The 19,995-nt window shown below is 43.8% G+C and overlaps 2 long non-coding RNA genes across 2 annotated transcripts in view; both read right to left on the minus strand.

The window, feature by feature from the left end:
• The window catches only part of LOC311028993, a 230,020-nt gene that overhangs the window by 85,852 nt on the left and 124,173 nt on the right, over positions 1–19,995 (minus strand). The gene's annotated exons all lie outside the window — the stretch shown is intronic.
• Positions 10,446–11,763, minus strand: LOC311028897. Its single transcript, XR_014598809.1, has 4 exons — positions 11,694–11,763; positions 11,540–11,605; positions 10,722–11,232; positions 10,446–10,615 (listed from the first exon to the last, which is right to left on the minus strand). It is a non-coding gene; the product is annotated as an uncharacterized lncRNA (long non-coding RNA).

Genomic DNA, 19,995 nt, shown 5'->3' on the forward strand with positions numbered 1-19,995 from the left:
AAGCTATCGGGCAAGTGTTCTTTTAAATAAACTCTCGATGTAACTTACAAACTTTCAAATGCCTTGTTTTGTGAGTACAGACCCTATGTGTACTACTGCAGAAGTTTGGTAACATTCCATGCATTATTAGTGGGGTAATTTACGAGATATACAAGATGTACCATAGCGCCAGTACTAAGCCATTCGGCTGATAGCCCTATCTTGACCAATGCTGACCATCGCTAAAAATGCTTCTGAGGGGCTGTTTGGCTGGATGTCATGGTGGAAATGACCTAGGGTGCATTTTACTCCGAACCATCACTTTAACTAACTCAAGGTTTTCACTAAACCTGCTTCCTGAAACAGGCCCCAGATCCAGTAAGGGTGCTACTCTGCTGATTTGTTCGTCAGATCCACCCGTCGCTCCTCAGCAGCCCAAATATGGACTTGAGGCTCTAAAGCCGTAGCTCGTCTATGACAGACTCGGTCCTCCATATGAAATCCAGCCTGTTCTGCAGCTTGGTCCCGACATGGCCGCTCATTTAGTTTGTCTGTGATGCTCCCACACACGGCATCATGGGAAGTGTAGTTAGTTAGTCAGGTTAACGTCCACCATGCTCTGTTGTTGTCTGAACCTAAGTTTGTGTGAAGATGGAAGTTTATTTTGAAAAGATATTCTGGCCAAGCTGTTATTTGATGCATTAAAGGGAGAACATGTTGTAAAATTACCATATTAATGATCAATATATATATTTATATATATATATGTAACACCCTTTAGTTACACACACACACTGTAATCCCCAATATTTCTAGTTCAACTATGTTGAGCTATACAGTCTGATTGAGTTTTGTAGATGCAGTTCCCTTATTTCACCAGCAGGGTGCGTATTCCACACGCGCTAGCGCCGCTCACGCTCGTAGTTCCTTGTATCCCCTGCTTGTTTCTTTCCTTCACTGATGCCGATGAGGACAGACACTAGCCGAGAAGAGAGCTTGCTAATGTTAATAGCTAGACTAAAAGTGGTTAAAACTTTATTTTGTCTTGCGTTATTGATCCGTGAGGAGGTTTTTTTTGGAGTACCGGACATTACCGTGTTGTTGTGTTTTGTCGAGGAAAAACTCCGGTGAGTAGCAACAATTAGCGCTCAGCATAGCATGCTAGCGGATGCCGACCACGGCTAATGCTGACTCATTTCATGAATACATCCTTAGTATGTGTCGATGTGTTTCTGAGAAAATGTTTAAAACCAACCGGAGGTATGTAAGAGTGTGTATTTGAGTTGAGAATGTGGTTAATGTTGTATTTCTGTGTGGAAGTTATCAGTGCTAATCGAGCTATATTGCTATTTGCCTCGTGCTATGGCTAAAATGCTAGTTAATGCTAAACAGCTAACCAAGCTGGTTTTGCGAGCTGAAACACGTGCAGCTGTGTGCATTTGAGTTAGTGAGGGACAGTAATTCGATTAATCATTCTTAAACATGATTGATATGTGGTTTAATTCATATTTTATGTGCACTATGCGGTGGTTAAAGCTAAAAAAACAGTTAAAAACATTTCATATTACATACTTTTATGTGTGTTGGCTGTCAAATTAATTTTATAGCTGTATATGAAACATTGTCAATGTGAATAGTCAAGTTCATTGATTTGAGATTTAAAAAGAGAATAAATACTGTGCAGTTAATTTAGATAAATGTATAAAAAGAGCGAAAGAGATTAACAATAGATATAAAACTGCTGCTCTATGCAGGTTGGTTTTATTTTGGTGTATGAAACGATTCTGATGGCGAGCCAGAGCCCAAACCCGAGGAACGTGGAGCAGGACACCGGCTTACATGCGTGGAGGGTGTGACGTCGGAACAGCTCATCGTGCATCTGGAGAAAGCATCTATCACACCATACAGTTAAGACTAAAAAAAATCACACTACCAGGGCTTGAAGACCTCCGGCACGGTGCCGGAAATCCGTGTGTGTTTTTTTTTTTTTTAACTGTAACCAGTCGTTTAAAGTGATAGTTCCAACTACCAATGGTACTCAAGGTAACCAAGGAGTTCTAGCCAATCAGAGCAGAGTAGGGCGGGCCTTAAGTTTCCAGGCACCTCGGACCGGGACAACGTAGCCAGAGCGATTGATAACATCAGCCCAAAGGCAGCCCTGCACACTTTTCATTCAGACAAACTAATGCGACTGCCACAGTTGTTAGATTTCATCAATGAGACCAACATTAATCTAATAAAAAGAATTTAACCAGCCAGCGGCAAACCTCTAAAAGCGTGCGGATAAGTTACTTGGCTCGTTTTTCTCCCCCGGGATGACGACAGAGGTTGGCCCTGGGCGATCAGATCAGTAGACCGGCGCTGCCGCCGCTGTGACAGCCGTTGCCCTGGTCACCGGTCGCGGCTCCCACAGACTCTGCACTGGATTAAACTGTGACTTTCTCGCATGAAAAATATTAAAACTGTGACGTGTTAACAGCGCTAAAGCCAGAATTAAAACAGCTTTTAGCAGCTTTACTGCTATATCTGTCGATTGCCGCGAACCAGCGATAGCATAGGCGTAATTTATGGGGGGGATGGGTGGGTTGCAACCCACCCAATAATCCAAACCAGCCACCACAACCCACCCAATATGATATCACAATTATTGATATTGAATGTTCAGCATTATAATCACAACAGTGTGGTAGATTTTCTCAATTTACCAGTAAAAAATAGTGACGTTTGTCTGTGCCCCCTCCCGCTCTGAGATTTGGTTTCGCCCACCTTGCCGGACCTGCGCTTCTCTACTGTCTCTCCCGGTCTCTCCCCGCATCAGCGGTGGTATGAAGAAAGCACGCGAAAAAAAGCAAAAGAATAAAAGTATCTTCCCAACAGGAGGTAGCTACTGCTAGGGCTCCAGTGCCACCACTCACGGTTGCCCCCCCCCCCCCCCCAGCCGGCGAGTTCGACAGTGCGTGCGCGTATAGCCCCGTTCACATACGTCGCTACTCGCCCGTCACTCGCTTTCTCGCTGAATTCTACTCGCTGGCAAAAAAAACTCACTGCCGCCGGCGGCGACTTCAAGCGACAACTCTCTGTGGAACTCTCTGTTGACGTCAACTGTCGATCATCTCTATTCTACATTGTGATTGGTACTCGCTTCACTCGCATCGCAGAAAGTTAAAATTATTTTATCTCCGATCGACCACATCACATCGCCTGTCCTGACCACATTCCACTAGAACACATTCACATTCATTGACAGTTGTCGCTCAGAGATGGGCGAGTGACGACGTATGTGAACGAGGCTTCAGTCAAAACCAAAACACCAAGGAAGGCTGAGGAATAGTCACCCACTTATATTATTATTATTATTATTATTATTATTATTATTATTATCATTATTAATAATAATAATAATAAACGAATTGTGTTTTAGTCATTTGTGTTCTCATCTTTTCTTGAATGCTTAAACTCCTCAACCCCATTTAGTATGTCAACATTTGTATCAGTACCAGCAGTTTGTAAGAAATTGGTCAGTAATTGATATGTCATATTTTGTTTCTCAGAATTCACCAAATTGATGCATTAAAATGAAATTATTCAAAATTTTCTCCCGGGGGGGCATGCCCCCGGACCCCCCTAGAGGATGACAATCCCCCCACCATAGTCTCCAAAGATCCTGTGGGAAACACTACAAACCCATTTGTAATCGGGACAAAATACTTAAAGTTAGAGACAATTAAGGACCATGAGTCCTAACAAGAACACTTGCACACACTTTAATGTGTATTTTGTACACGTTCAAGACCCATTTTTATGCATTTTCTGAGTCGGTCAACTTTATTTTAGGCACAAACTATATATCTGGGCTGGTAAACCCAAACCTGCCGCAGTGGCTGGTGGCCAAAGAATATATATATATATATACACACACCTGCTTCACAGGTGGAAATCTCAACCACCCCAATGTTCAACTCAAAGTTACGCCCTTGGTGATGCTAATTTCTGAGGTATTATACGTTAGCATTAAGCTAGCGGACTTTATGCTTAGTGATACTGGCTGTGTGTGTTTTGAATGTTGTTTCAAACTATAATGTGGGTTTACTCTCAAAGTGCACCAGATTAATTCATTTAGATTGCAAATGTTCAGAATTTTCTTCTCCCCAATGCATAAAAAAATTTCAGGCACAGGATTTTTTCCTGCTTCAAGCCCTGCACTACCCGGGTAGATGAACAATTACATGAACAATTGCACTACCATACATTAAAGGACTAATACAAAAACTGTGGACACTGACTAAATTGGACATTTTACTATTTTTGGACTTTATTGGACTTTGTTTGTTTATTATTTTGGGCCCATTATTTCATTTGCACTTTAAACAATATTTTTGTGAGTTGTAAATTTGTTTATGCTGTTGGTTACAACTGAGGTTTTGAATGGGTTAGGTTTGGCCCTGTTGTTCTCAGTCACCTTCTGTGGTATGGCCCATTGGGATTTGGGTACTCCTATTCCATACTGGTTGCAGATGTTCCTGTGTACTATCCCAGCCACTTGGTTGTGCCTCTCCATGTACGCTGATCCAGCTAGCATCTTACACCCTGCTACTATGTGCTGGACTGTCTCAGGGGCTTCTTTGCACAGTCTGCATCTTGGGTCTGATCTGCTCTGGTAGATCCTGGCCTCTATGGCTCTTGTGCTTATGGCCTGTTCTTGTGCTGCCATGATTAGTGCCTCTGTGCTGTCTGTCAGTCCTGCATTTTCCAGCCACTGGTAGGATTTCTTGATATCAGCCACTTCCTCTACCTGACGGTGGTACATGCCATGTAGGGGCTTGTCCTTCCAGGTTGTCTGCTCCTCCTCCTCCGCACTCTCATCAGGGTTCTGCTGCCTGAGACATTCACTTAGCAGTTCATCCTTCGGGGCCATTTTTTCGATGTAATCTCGAATTTTCGATGTTTCATCCTGGACTGCGGCCTTGACGCTCACTAGCCCTCGGCCTCCCTCTTTCCGCTTAGTGTATAGCCTCAGGGTGCTGGACTTGGGGTGGAACCCTCCGTGCATGGTGAGGAGCTTTCTAGTCCTGATATCTGTGGCTTCTAGCTCCTCCTTTGGCCAGCTTATCATACCAGCGGGGTATCTGATGACTGGTAGTGCGTACATGTTGATGGCTCGGACCTTGTTCTTACCATTCAGCTGACTTTTCAGGACCTGCCTTACTCTCTGGAGGTATTTGGCTGAGGTTGATTTCCTTGTGGCCTCTTCATGGTTTCCATTAGCCTGTGGGATGCCAAGGTACTTGTAGCTGTCTTGGATATCACCTATGTTGCCCTCTGGTAGGTCAATCCCCTCAGTCCTGATCATCTTGCCTCTCTTGGAGACCATCCGGCCACACTTGTCCAATCCGATTGACATCCCTATATCATCACTGTAGATCCTGGTGGTGTGGATCAGTGAGTCTATATATATATATATATATATATATATATATAAATAATGTGTGTAATACACCTAATGTGTGTGTGTTTAATAACTAATAACTGGTGTGCACTCAGGCCCTTCATCATCATCATCAACAACATACTCAAATGATAACTCTCAACACACTTGTGAAATGTTTATTTACAGTATTTATAGTACCAGAGCTTATTGTTTCATATACATTTACAGCACAGACCCTCAGGGAGTCGAGAGCCGCCGTCGTCTGCGTGTTTAAAACGATACATGTTTATTGCTTCAGAGAGAACTGCACCATGGGAAGTTAGTCATTCATGGAAGAGGCTCCAGGGCTCCAGACTAACATTTTTCACTAGGAGCACAGTGGCCCCAAACTTAAAATTTTAGGGGCGCAAGCAGAAAATTTAGGAGCGCACATCGAAATCGACTTGCAAAGTTTTCCCAGAATTTTCACTGTATTACTGACAGGGTTTTTCCTGGCTCTAATTGAGGCAGAGGTGGTACCATCCTGACCATAGATCCAGTCGGCAACCTGGGAACGCCCCCGGGAACGCCCAATTCACGTGATACCCGAGGGGGAAAACAGCAAGAAAGCACACGATTTTGCCATTCACTCCTGCTTGTGTGATGCAGATGTATTCTGTGCATTCAACTGACTCACTTTTTTACAGGCAACATTTTTTAGTTAAGAGTTCTAATAAGAATGACAATTGTAATTTTAAAGCATTCTTTTATTAAAACAATAAACATAGAAAAATAAGGTGCCAACTTTAAATTGAAAGTACATAAGTGGGGATTTATCCACAGATCTCGCAACCAGACAGAGAACATTTCAGCCTCCTGTTTTTCATTTGATAAAACCTCCTCATGCACTCCTTGTAGTCCAAGGCCTCCTGGTCTGGTCCATCGATGGCCACCTTGCAACAGACATCCAAGTGCCTCTCTTTCAATCTGTTGCGCAGAGGTGTCTTCACCTTAAACAAAATAATTCATGCATTAAGTATTTTTGTATTTATTCTGATACAGACATGAAGAGTGTGTTTTCAATCATATATTACAATTTTGAGTGCAGAGAAGAGCCTCTCCACATCCGCAGTCTGGACAGGGGCTGTGAGGGCGATAGCAGCTGCAAGGCTTAGGGTGGGATACAGCTCAGTAGATTCTGCAGATACAAGCCACAGAAGCACCTCCTCCAGGGATTTGGTCTGAATAAAAGCAGAGTGAAACAAAGACTGTTGTGGTGGTGATACAGTTAATGTAAATTAATATATAGTACCTTCAGATCAGGACTCCCCACTCTGTCTGTAGGAGCTCCACTCAAACAACAGGTCAGACTCCCTTAGTCTTGGAAACTGCTCAGCCAGTGTCCTCATCTCAGCATCCCCATACTCTGTACTAGAGTTTGCCAAAATTTGTCTGGGAGAGAACACACTGAAGACAGACAAACTGCCGGTGTTTGGGAATCTGTTTTCGATGTTCTCAGTCAGTGCAGTCAGAAATGGCTTCATCACCTGTAGAAGATTCAAAAAAAAAAAAAAAGGTAAAAACAGTCCTTCTGTCCACATTACTCAAATACATTCCTAATACATACAAGCTGTGTCCCAATTCAGGGTCTGCAGCCTTCGGAGGACCCAGCCTTCGCGGTCTACGGAGGCGACACCTTCGGAGACTCCTCCGAAGGCTGGGTCAACCGTCGGTAAATGGGACGGTCTAACCTACGGAGCATTTCCTGATTGCGTCGCGACGTCATCACTTCTGCCGGCCAAGCCCAGGAAAAACACCGGTCAAAACAAAAATACGACAGACGAACATGATGGAGAGTTTTTAATATATATATATATATATATATATATTTTTTTTTTTCTTTTAATTTAATTTAATTTTTATTTTTTTGAGCAAGAGGAGAGGCGGCTGCGGCGACACCGGCGGCTTGTTTATCTCCGGCTGGGAGAGAGCCGTGGGGAGGTAACGTTAAAGCCGTTATTTTAACCCATATTAATGTTCATACATAGTTAGCGTAGTACGTGGTAATTAATATACCCGTTAATAAATGATACCGCTAAGTGACAAGCCATATTAAGTATAGATTGACATGGATAATGTCATTTAACCATAAGACTTAATACAGGGTTCGTACAGGTGCTTAAAATGTAAAATCTTTGAAAATGCTGTACTTTTAATGCTGTTTTACAAGGTCTGAAAAGTGCTTGAATTTAAGTCTAAATCCTTGGCTTATAAAGTGATTAAATTGAATAGTAAAATGTGTACGAACCCTGTAAATAACCCCGATTTAATTCAATATTTTATTCTTGCCTCTCTTTTAAACATTTTAGTGACATGGCATCCGTCGATTGCATCAGCCCTGCAAACCCCGATGATGGACAATGTGGTGGACAGTGGAGACATGCATCCCACACCCCCCCTTCCAGATGATGTCCCACTCAGAGCCAGAAGACTCCAGGGTCCTTAGCATCCAGTCCAGCAGCACCACCAGGGACTCCTGCTCAGTCGATACTGTATATATGTTCTCTGTAAATAGTTATTTCTGCTGATCTTTTGTAAATAGTTCTACATGTTAAGAACACCCACTTGTCAATAGTTATTGTAACTTTGTAAATATTTGTTAATTACACAAAAAATAAATTATTTTGTCACTGAAAAGCAGTTCAAAAGTTGACTTTAGTTGTAAATAAGAAATGGAACAGATAATGTTACAGGTTATAATATTTTAATTTAACTATATACAATATTTGGAAAAGAAAATGGAACAATACAATATTTTTAATTAACAATTTAAATTACAAATCAACACAGAACTTAATCGAACAGAAAAAAAACATCCACCACCCCCCAAAAAATTCAATGCTGTCTCAACCTCTTCAATAAACTAAAAAGTCTCTCCATCCTCTCTCTGCTCTCTTTTTCTCTCGTTTCCTCACTCTCCCTCTGTAACTTCATGTCCTCCCTGATCAAATCCAGCAAGTCATCTGTTTTCCTCTTTCTTGCTGCTGTCGGTGGCCCTGTGTTCTTGGCCTCAACAGGTGGTCGTTCTCATCCCGGACCCGGAGTTTAATCAAATCCTCAGTCTGCTCCTTGCTCTCTACAACAAAACGACATGTAAAGCACATTTCCTGTTATGTACATGCAAAATCATTGTACGATATAATAACGATATTAACAGTAATAATGATCCTAAGGTTAGCTCTGTATTCAATCCAAACGTTTACAGTTTTACAGCCTAGAAATACAGCGGGGCTCACAACCCATCATTAACGTTATATATTTAGCTGCGAGAGGAGCGGACTGTAGCCTACACAACTTACAACGAGAACAAATTAACTTAACAGCTCCACGGTTACAATAAGATATAAGTTACCATCGGAGCTTGTAACATTTGAAAGTGAAGGGTTTTAGGCTTACGTTACCTTTAAAGGCTAACGTTAACTGAGCTCCTCGTATCAACAGCCTTAAGCTACATCACGTAGCTGGCCCTACATTCCGGTGGCTACACGTATTAGCATTATTAACTTCACGCATTTTAACACTCAAATGTGTTTTAAGGCCCCTTGAACGTCCGACGTTAAGCAAAAACCCGTTACTTACATTTAAATGTTTATTCGGCACTGCTGCCGGTGCCGGAGCTGCTGCCGTCTTTCGCCGCCATTGTTGGTTGAACAGCGGCGCGCAAAGCATCTTGGGATATGGGAGGCCGCGAAGGATAGTAGCGGTGCATCCTCCGAATACGGGGGAAAGGAGGACACATTTGTCGGCCGCATTTGGAGGAGCCTTCGAATTTAGACGAATTGGGACAGCCTTCGCGCAGCTCTGTGACGTAAGCGGCCTTCAAATGCAGCCTCCGAAGGCTGCAGACCCTGAATTGGGACACAGCTACAGTGTTCTTGAAGCTCTCCCACACATCATCTTGGAAATATGCAGGGACCTCTTCCTGCAGAGGCTTCAGACCAGCATCAGACTGGAGCCATGCCTGCCAGCAGTCTTTGACCTTGTTGCTCTCTTTCAGCTGTGCCAGTGATGATTTCAGCACTGTGACCTGAGATAAAACACAACAGCTCAGCTAGTAACAGCATTTCAATTAACAGGAAACCCAAGGACTATGGTATTGATCTCGTACCTCCTGCTCCACCTGAGAAAAAAAAAAAGGTTTCTAGGTTTTTAGGCACAGGGCAGGGGGGAAGAACTTGTCCTTTACAAAGGAATACAGTCCTTTTGCGGTTGGCTCATTCCGGGCTTGGAGTGAGAGGTCCGCGATGAGAGCAGGTAGAATTCGGCGCATCACATCTGTTGCTTCCTTATTAGATTCCCATCTGGTAGTGTTTCCTCCCTACAAAAAAAATAATTAGTAAATGACAAAAAAAGCAAAAATGGATCTGAATAATCTAGCACTGAGTATTGCTAACCTGCAGTTTGATTTGGGGGAGTTCAAAAAGCCTCTCCATGTCCTTGAGACTGCTGGTCCTATTACTGGAAGCCTGGTAGAACCAGAAGATAGTTCCAACAGTCCTGGCATATTTGGTGAGATATTGAACTGCCCTCTGCCCCTTAATGCAGTCTGACACTGCCAGATTGAGTCGATGTGCCACACAGTGTACGGTTATCAGGCCAGGGAAAGGGTCTTGGAGTCTCTTCCCAACTCCAGTTTTTCTCCCTAAAATAATAAAAAACTCAATCTTATTAAATCTTATTAAATGTTAACGAAAAGGTAAATGCAAAAAAAAAAAAACTCACCTATCATGACTGCAGCTCCGTCACTTGCAAAGGAGGCTAGCTTGTTGGTTGGCAGCATTTTGTCATCTCTGATGACTCGCAGGATGGTGTCATACAGAGTTGCAGCATCCCCAGCAGACACTGCACCCAAATGCAGCACCCTGGTTTGGACTACAGTGCTTCCCACATGGTTGGGTCCTTAAAAGCTAAACATAAAAAAATATATATATATATCTCTAGTTGAAGTAATTTTTAATACACAATTTTATTTAATTGTACAAAGTAATGTTACCTCACAACTAGACCCAGTTGCTTTGTGACAGAGATGTCAGTGGTCTCGTCAACCATTAATCCCCACACTGGGGATTTTGACAACTCTGCCACCAACTGGTCGTCCAAAATCTGGCCAATGACCTCCACCATCTCATCAATTATATGGCTGCTGGTGTATTTGGTATTGGCACTGACCTGGGGGGAAAACAAATAGTAATTAGGTTGGCCTACTTCATTTTAAAACAATTATGTGAAAAACATTCAATATACAATTATGTAATTAAATAACTTAAGAATTTACATTCAAACCATTGAAATAAGCACAGCCCAAGCGCTTGCATAAGAGAATGATGGGCTCATAGCTTGTGTGGTGGGGCCACTTTTGCTTGAGACACTCATAAATGATTTTGAAGCAGCCTTCAAGTGCTCTGTGGTCCATGTCCACCTGTGCTGCAATAGCACGCTGCAGTGTCCTCCCTAAAAAACACAACCAATTATTTCTTTAAAAAACTATATTATTTTAGTTTTTTGTAACTTTCATAGTTAAGTGTTTTTAGGTACTACCTTCTTTCATACACTTCTCCTTCTCTTCTGCTGCTTTATGATTAGCTGCCACCTCGTGTCTTTTTAATGTGTCCAGCCTGTAGTTGGTAGATGGCTGTCTCACAAGGGCGGCAGCAATTGCCTGCTGCGTTGGGGTACAGTGCTTTTGGCATAAATAACAATACATGCCTTCCTCAGTATGCCTGAGCCAGGTAAATTGATTAAGCCACTGCTTGTCAAACCCACTGGCTCTGTGTTTTTGAGAAGATCTGGAAAGATGAATAAAAAATTATGTTTAAATCACGTACACGTTGGCTTTGCGTTGTTAAGGCGGGTCCACACCGCACCGACTGCCCGACTCGCGTCGGTAAATGAAGTCGAGCTACTTAATATGGCCGACTCGAATGGCGGATTACACATTTGAATCGGCTAAAATGAACGCCGACGTGGGCCGATTCGAGCGACCACACCAAGGAGACTCATGTCACGGATGCCGACTCTCTCAAAGACGCCGATTTTCGGTCCGGTGTGGACCCGCCTTTATGCTCCTAATGACTTGGAAACGGACCAACGTACCCTTGCCTCGCCGACTCGTCCTGTCGTGCATTCTGACCCTCGCTATCGCCAGTCCCTGTCTGTGAACTACTTTCAGATATTTCCACATATTGTCACCACCATGAATTATTACCTTTTAACTGACTGTTAGGTTCATTTGTCTGCACTGTTTCACCTGTACTCCTGACTCTCCTCCTCGCGAGGTCGCTTTTTAAAGAAAAAGCTGATTTTCCCTGCCATCTGCAACGCTAAAAACCAGTAACGTTACTCAGGAAACTTTTTTTTAAATAAACACGACATGCTTGGATGAAAAAAGCAATATTTACCTGTTTGAACGAAGCCCCCGGGAAGTGCGCCGTGAAAAAACTGCTTCTTTTTTGGTAGTTGTTTCAGGCCTTCCGCTGCACTGCTGTTGATACAGCGCCCCCATAGTGGCGCAATGCAGCAACTGCAGTTAAAATGACATCCATAGCTGGGGGCAGAGCGATATGGCGGCACAAAATTAAGAAAAAAGCTGGGGGCGGCACGAAATTAGCTGGAGGCGGCCGCCTCGCAATTTTGAACGCAGGAAAAACCCTGACTGATAATTGCTTTGACAATAAATGCAGAAACTACAATCTTATAAATTCATATTTTATTGTGCAACAGTTTTAACAACATTAACCAGTTAAACAGGCTTTTTTCGCCACGACCGTCTCCTCACAGTCTGAGTCGGACTCATTCTCGACGTTTGTGTCCTCCGGAACATTGGGCCCTAGTTTCGTGGCGCAGCGCAGGGCGGCGCAGGGTGGCGGAGCCGGCGCAATGCAAGTTTCGACCCGCGCAGCCTTGCGCACCGTCAGTTTGGCAGTTTGGTGGATCGCCTGCGCCAAGATGGGTGTGGCGGCGCAGCAGGGGGAGGCGTCACAGATTCAGCTTGGCGTAGCGGAAGTTTCGTGGCAAAAAGCCTCGCCGAGACTTCGCTGAAAACTCGCCAGCTTCAACCTGGTCTACTTTCGGCGCAAGGTGTAAATAAAGTCCATTCATTCAATGCGAATCACAGCTGGTGGAGTGGAAGTTTGGCTGACGGCGCGCAGTGCGTACACGTCACCGAGACCTCACAGGCAGGTTTCCACAGTTCCAGGCACATTTAAATGCAATAAATAATCACAACAAACACTATTTAATGCAACTAATTGAATCAACACATGAATTTATATCTATATAGATTGTCCCGTCACATCTGACGTCAGATCAAAGGCGGATGGCACGCGTAACGGAAACTCAGCCTCTCGGACCAAAACATCTCCCTCTCTCTCTCCTGTTTTTTATAATATCGGCATTGTTATTATTATGATACGCGCGCTGAGCGTGGTGGGAGCGGCGGCGCTGCTTCTGTCATCGGGTTGTCAAGTGACGGAACTTGCACTGAACCTCCCCTAACGCATTAAAGGAGAGGAGAGGAGCTCATTTGATTGGTGAAGATCAGAATCGGCTGTATTAATCCCAGTCCACGCCTCGTCTCCTCCTCGTCTCCCACTCACGCCTTCTTCTCCTCCCTCTTTCCCACTTGCGCCGGTGGGCGAGACGGGAGGTGTGCCTGCGCGAGCCTGCGCGGTGCACGAAACTTGCAAAGTCCAGGCGGACACACCCCGTCGGCGCGGCGCAGGTGCGCTGAAAGCTGACTGCGCCTGGTCTACGAAACTAGGGCCCATTATGTTTAACACAACTGGGTAGAAAGGACGAGCTGATAGTCCGCTTCGCCGCCATTGTCCATTGTTTTGATGCCGGTATGTGAAATCTGTGGATACGCGCGATAACCCCAAAGAACCGCCTCTTTTCACATATTAGCCTATCACAGTGGTCATTCGCCCCCCCGCTCTCACGCACATTGGCCAGCCGTCTCCTTTCTTCTTCTTTTGGAGTTAATGTCGGTTGGCAAACCAGCTCATTTTTGCATTACCGCCAACTAGTGGGCTGTAAGTTTGTCAGCAAAAAAAAAACAGCAAATTTACTGGTCGCGCATGCGCGAGTAGATTAAAAATGTACTCGCACTGTCACAGATTTAAGTCGCAAAATGCGACCATTTGGTCGCAGTCTGGAGCCCTGGGCTCTTTACAATACCGTTGAATAAACCTCTTAAAAACAAGAATTATTTGCACCATGCGCACAAAATTAGAAAAGTCACATTTTCTGGCTGCAATATTACACAGAAACACCTGCAATAATAAAAAAAACATGCACACACAAGAGCGTAAAATCATCAAATGTTTCCTCTGAGCATGGCACCAAATAAAAATGAGACAAAACACCAACAGGGTGGCGTTCTTGTTGAGTTTGTGAAGGAGACGACAGGAAACGACCAACATTTGGCTTCGGAATTCAAAAATCAAGTTGCTTCTTGCTGTTGTGTCACATCCCAACGGCAAATCCACCTCTCAGCATCCACCCACATTAAACAAAACATGGTGTCTGGGATCTGTGGCAGGACTTCAAAACCTCCTCTTTTTCAACATTGTTCTCCTTTCCCAGAATGCCTTGTGTTCTGTGATCATGTGATCAGTATTGAAAGCTCACAGAAGTAGTGAAATCTAATCTAATTCCAGTATGTTTCAGAATTGGTTTCAAGATTTAAATTATTGCTTTTAAAAGGGATATTTATGTTCTGTACTGATGAAAAAACACAAGTATAAAAATATATACACCGACTTGTCATTTTAACTGGTTAATTGTGCATAAATGCTCAGGTCGTTTTGCGTCTCTAATAACCACTCAAAGAATATTTATCAAAACTGTTTAAGTTCAAACCCCATTGAACAGAGTTGACCTTTACAAAGGGATTAGTCTCAGTGTAGTGTTTCCCGCAGGATTTTTTTCAGCAGCGGTGGTATGGCCCCCGAACCCTCTAGGGTGGTCCGGGGGCATGCCCCCCCGGCCGGATTTTTTTTGTACCCTTTACATTGGAATGCATGAATCTGGTGCACTTTGAGAGGAGAATATGCACTTAAATCCTATTCAAACAGTCCTGTGTATTACTGTAGATGGGATTATTGGTGTTGTAACTTTGCCTTTTGTGTCTTCATTTACAGATTTTTATATTTTTGTATAGTAATATTTAACAAAAAATGCCACAACGCAAATATAATTTGCACAATTTATTTACAGATTTTTGCCTAATGCTTAAACACTAAACATGGTTGCTATGCCCAAAGCATAACTGTTTTTTACATAAGACACTTTGTTCAAAAATGAAATCTCCTGCAACAATGGGCAAAACACATCTTTTTAAATTATAAACCTAACTAAAATTTGAAAAGAACACAGACTCACACACATGAAAAATAAAAAATAAAGCTAATTGAATACCAATCAGTGTGAGCCTTAGCACTACAAATAGACCTCAGGTGAGCTCAGCTCCTTTGTGAGACAGTGAGAGTCAGGGGAAGAGGACAAGAGAGCGACAGGAGGATGAGGACAAAGAAGACAACAGATGGAGAACTGTGAAGTTTTTGCTCATCCACAAAGGCTACATCCAGCCTGGGAGCATTTAATTCTCCTGGGCTTTTTAAAGAAGAGCTCCAGGGCTCTTCTGTAGGGGAATTTGGTGGTGGGGGGCCATTGATGCTGACTCTCAAACAAGTCGCCAGATGCTCTCCCTGTAGCCTGTTTCTCAGGTCAGTCTTCACCTACAATACAACAAATAGTAAACCATAAGTGGGTGGAAGTTAGGCAATAACTAAATCATTGTTAATAATAATAATAATCTGGTGTATTACCCTGTTCAGTGTTGAAAAGTCACGCTCACAGTTGACACTTGAGACTGGAATTGTGAGACCAATGGCAGCCAGTTTATTGAGTCCAGGATAAAGCTGACCCCACTCGTCAATCTGTGACGCCAGTCGCGTCATTATCTGCTGCTGGTCCATGCCCTGAAACAAAATGAGCATTAATTAAGCTACAAAACCTGTCAAACCTACTGACAATTTATGTTCATACCTGGAATGCTCCTATCAGGATATGTTGCCTGAAAGAGGTCCACTCTTGGATCACCTGGGGCCTCATGTATCAATGTTGCGTACGCACAAAAACGTGGCGTACGTAATTTTCCACGCCAACGTTCAGATGTATCAAAAGTGAAATGAGCGTGGAAATGTGTGGTGTCCCACGGCAGCTTCATGGCTGGCGTACGCACGTTTCTACAGCTATTGTTACTTTGGCGACACTCTGAGGTGATGCTGGGAAACTGTTAATTATGTGAAAACAATTAGTCCTCGGAGTAATGTGCACATCAGAGACACATTAATGGACAATTAACACACGTGTTTGCAATCATATGGATGGATATAAAAGCATGCGCAAAGTGATGAAAAAATGGCATTAACAATGGCAGCCTTGGCCTTGTTAGAAGACATCGCAAACGGTTACATCAGACGTGAGAGGGTGTTTATAAAACGGGAAGATATGTTAGCAAATGACGACAACTGGCTCATGAGTCGTTTTAGGTTGCCGAGGCAAGTGTTACTGGAGCTGTGCGCAGAGCTGCGGCCGGCCCTAGAAAGAAACACAGCCAGGAGCCAGGGGTTGTCCGTGTCCACACAGGTGCTGACCACTCTGGGGTTTCTGGCAACAGGAGCCTTCCAGAGGGAACTGGCCGACCGGTCAGGAGTGTGCCAGTCCACTCTGAGACGAGCCATGCCAGCTGTGTGGGACGGGATCAGAATGTCATCCAGGTACATCAAATTCCCATACAATGCTGTTGAACAGGCCAACATTAAAGCGCAATTTGCAGCAAGAGCCGGTTTCCCTAATGTAATCGGAGCTATTGACTGCACACATGTTGCTATAAAAGCGCCATCACAGGATGAATTTGTTTTTGTCATCAGGAAACATTTTCATTCAATAAATGTTCAAATAATATGTGATGCGCAAATGCAGCTCACCAACATCGTGGCAAGGTGGCCTGGTTCAACGCATGACTCGTTCATTCTTACTAATAGCATGGTTGGTAACAGGCTGGAGGCTGGCACAGTGCGCGATGGGTGGCTTCTCGTGAGTAAATGTATCCGTTTAATTGCGCCCCGAATGTAAACCAGCACAATGCCCATTTGGGCACGTGCATTCAAATATGTGCATTTGTTTTTCCCTGGTGAAAATAGAGCGGCAGAGCTATCTAACGAGCCCTTTATTGTCTCCTTGTGTTCAGTATTTGTGTCGATAAACGCGTGCGTAAAGTTGGAAATGTCACACTGCAGTAGCCACGGCGCACTTCTGCAGTCATTAATATCCTGTCAATCCTTGACAAGACTGATCACACTTATATTAATGACTGCAGAAGTGCGCCGTGGCTACTGCAGTGTGACATTTCCAACTTTACGCACGCGTTTATCGACACAAATACTGAACACAAGGAGACGATGAAGGGTTTGTTAGATGCTCTGCCGTTCTATTTTCACCAGGGAAAAACAAATGCACATATTTGATATTTTTGACAAAAAGTAATAGTGATTCAATCAAGTGGTGCATGAACAAAGTAAAACAACTAAATAAATATATAAAACTAATCTATTTCACATGTCGTATTTCTCCTCCATTTGACTCCAGGGGACAGTGGCTACCCCCTGAGAACGTGGCTGTTGACCCCTCTCACTAACCCCGGCACCGAGCAAGAGAGGAGGTACAACGACCTCCATTCCCGAACTCGGGCAGTGGTGGAGAGGGCAATCGGCCTGCTGAAGGGGCGCTGGCGCTGTCTGGACAGGTCAGGGGGGGTGCTGCTGCACTGCAAAAATGGAATTTCAAGAAAGTAAAAAAAGCCTTGTATCAAGAAAATTAGTCTTATTTTTTGTCCAAAAAGAATATCAATCTTGTCAAGCAAGTTTTGCATTAGAAAAAATATCTAATTTTAAGAAAGTATGCCTTACTTTTTCTTGATAAGATATTCCAGCTAATTTTGAGCTAGAATGAACCAGAAAAAGAGTATAAAAATGTTTTACGATCAAACCCAGCGGGGCACCAAGATTATTTGCCTTATTTTAAGAGTAAGACCATTTGCACAACATCTCAATTCAGGAATGCCATGAAACAAGGACAAAAGTTTTTATTATTATTTAGGGGTGGGTAAAAATATCGATTCAGCAATGCATTGCGATTCTTTTCCCCGCAATTCAATATCGATTCAGCAATTTTCTGAATCGATTCAAGCCCCTGGCCAGTGGGGGCGCTGTGACCAACACCCTCGTGTGATTCGCGCTGTACGGACGGGGGCCGCACTAGACCAAACCATAACAATATGGCGACCGGAGTGAGTAGCAGCAGCGTTAAGCCACCGCCTTCAAACTTGAAATCTGACGTGTGGATTCATTTTTTATTCCCATGTAAACCTGGAACACAGGAGAGGGATAAAACTAAGGTGTTGTGTAAACTTTGCCAGGCAGTTCTAAAATATTGTAGCAATACGACAAACCTACGAAACCACCTGAGCCGACACCATGCAGACGTTCTGCAGCAACCCGTGGCTAAATCCGCGGATTCTAAGCAAGCGCTACTCGACCGATCATTTATGTGCAAACTGGCGCCAGCTTCTGTCCGGGCACAGAAGATAACAGAGTCGGTGGCTGTCTTCATATGCAAGGACCTGCGGCCGTACAGTGTCGTCGAAAACGAGGGTTTTAAGAAGATGGTACACACGCTCGAACCACGATATGCCATACCAACACGCAAACACATGACAGAAGTCGCCATCCCGAAGCTGTACGAAGAGAAAAAGTCCGCGGTTTTGGAGTTGTTGAAATCGACGGAGAGAGTGGCTCTTACATGTGATGGTTGGACGTCGAGAGCGACGGACTCCTACGTAACTATTACCTCTCATTTCATTTCTAATGAGTGGGCACTAGTGTCAAATGTCCTGCAGACTAGAGCCCTGCACGAAAGCCACAGCGGGAGCAATATAGCAAACCTGTTGAAGGAGGCAATGAACGAATGGGGGTTAGTGGATAAAGTGCCGGCAATCGTCACAGATAATGCTGCAAACATGCTGCTTGCTGTCAGTCTCATTGAGTGTTTGCATGTTGGCTGCTTTGCCCACGTACTCAATTTAGCTTCTCAGGCTGCTCTTAAAATCCCTGTCGTCTCGCGGCTTCTCGGCAGAGTGAGGCGCATCTCCACTTTTTTCCACCGAAGCACGCTAGCCAGTCATGCACTCAAGAGAAAACAGAAGTTGCTGGATCTCCCACAGCATAAACTAGTGACTGATGTACCAACGCGTTGGAACAGCGCATTAGAAATGCTGGAAAGATTTTTGGAGCAGCAGCCAGCTGTGTCCGCTGCACTACTTTCCCCTGAAGTACGAAAACAGGAAAAGGATCTGTGCACCCTTACAGAGGCAGACGTGACAGCAGCAGAGGACGTTGCACAGGCTCTGAAGCCACTGAAGAAAGCCACCTTGGTGATGTCTCAGGAAGCTACCCCTACTCTTTCTGTCATCGCACCCCTTAGGGCAAAACTTCTGGAGGAAATGCAACTGACCCCCAGTGACTCTGGGATGGTGAAGGAGATTAAATCTGCGGTGCACCGGGATCTCCAGAAAAGGTATTTTTTGTTCTACATTATCATCACATTGTTAGGCCTGTTTTATTCGTTTTTTTTTTTTTTTTTTACAGTAACTATACACTACAAACTAATTTTCATTAGAATTTCATGATTATGTGGGGAAAAAAGATTTATTATAATGTGAATTAATTCATTTGAATTTATTTAAAAGGTACATGGGCCTGAAGGACGAACTCCTCCTAGCTTCAGCTGTGGACCCACGCTTCAAGGCCCTGCCTTTTCTGTCTGATGATGATGAGCGTGAGGAAATCTTTGCCAATCTCACCACTATCACTGATGCATTAGCAACTGAGAAGGGCTCTGTAAGTACAAATTTATATTGAATGAAGATACTGACTGTGTGTGCAACTGTGCACACAGAATATTTTTGTTTTGTTGTCTTATGCAGTCAGGTCTGGAATTATTTGAACGCTGGTACATTTTATTTTATATATAATTTTACTTCTATCATACACTCCCACAATGGATTTGAAACTAACGTGTAACTATTGAAATACAAAGCTTTTCTTTTCTTTAATGTGATTTATTTACTTTCACAACAGGGTGGGCCAATAACTGCAGCAGACAGTGAGGGAGGTGAAGTGCTGGAGCAGCAGGCAGAGCCAGCTGATGACTCTGGACCACCATCAAAGAAAGCAAGGGACTCCTGTGCTTTGGCTGATCTCCTGGGGAACACATATGCTCCAGTAGCAGTGTCCAGAAACACAAGTGACAAAGCTTTAGATGAGGTACAAAGAGGTAAAGCCACTGCCACTCTCCACCAATCCACTCAACTGGTGGAGAGAACATGAGGGGGAATTCCCCCTTTTGTCATGCCAAGCAAAACGATACCTATGTATCCCAGGAACTAGTGTACCAGCTGAGAGAATCTTTTCCACAGCTGGTGATAT

Source organism: Eutrigla gurnardus (genome assembly GCF_963514095.1).
Source record: "Eutrigla gurnardus genome assembly, chromosome: 18".
NCBI lineage: Eukaryota > Metazoa > Chordata > Actinopteri > Perciformes > Triglidae > Eutrigla > Eutrigla gurnardus.